Source organism: Tupaia chinensis, unplaced genomic scaffold, assembly GCF_000334495.1.
Source record: "Tupaia chinensis unplaced genomic scaffold, TupChi_1.0 Scaffold000113_1, whole genome shotgun sequence".
NCBI classification, from domain to species: Eukaryota; Metazoa; Chordata; class Mammalia; order Scandentia; family Tupaiidae; genus Tupaia; species Tupaia belangeri.
In genome coordinates, this window is record NW_006159577.1 from 7,482,401 (window position 1) to 7,483,437 (window position 1,037).

Below are 1,037 nucleotides of genomic sequence, written 5' to 3' on the forward strand. Positions count from 1 at the left end.
GTTAACTTTTTTATTTTTTTTGAGAGATTTTCACTGTAGGGCGCGTGCGCTCGCCAGACAGACAGAGAGAGACATAGAGACAGAAAGCGAGAAATCACCCCCCAGGGGGGATGGTCACGCTGCAATCCTTCCTCCTCCATTCTCCTCTCGGGATCTTGGGCACGCACGCACACGCGCCCGGCGTGAGTTTTAAGCCACCGGGTCCGGGACACGAACCACGGTCGACTACGTGGGAGTCCAGCGACATAGCCATTACGCTAACTGCTGGTTCCCACGTCCATTAACTTTTAAAAGGCTAGAGTTTTTCGTACTGATAAGGGAGTTAAAAATACATAAAATTCATTCAGAAAGAGTTTACTTTGGACAAAGAACACAGAGGAGGATCTTTTGGAGATAGGGGAAGGGACAGGATTGAGTCCACTATCAGAAGCATTAATATGAATGGAAAAATCTTACATAAATATATTAAGAAATGGCAATTGAAAGTATATTTTTGAAGCACAGTATGCAAATTAGGTTTATAACAGTAATTTTAGGATAAATTAAAATTTTAGGACAGTTTAACATCCGGAAATCTATGAATGTAATTCATCTTATCAGTAGATTAAAGAAGAAAAAAATCCATATACCTATTTTTAAAGATGACTGAAAAGCATTACATAAAAATTCTAAGTATAATTTAAAATTTTTTAAATCCTAAATTTGATAAACATACCAATATTAAACATTATATTAAATTAAAACACACTGGGCCATCAGGTGGCATGGTCTCCCACATGGCCAACTATGGTTTGAGTCCCAGACCTGGCAGCTTGCTTTCTCACTTTCCCTCTCTCTGTCTCTGTCTCTCTCTCCCTGGTCAAATGAAATAATAATAATAAATTAATTTAATTTAATAATAATTTTTAAAAAGATAAGAACACATTACTAAAGCTAAAAACAAAAAAGGATTCCTGCTATCTTCACTACTATTCAGTATTGTTCTTGGAGTTTGAAAATATATACCGAGTGTCTGTACTCTAAAAAAAAAATATATA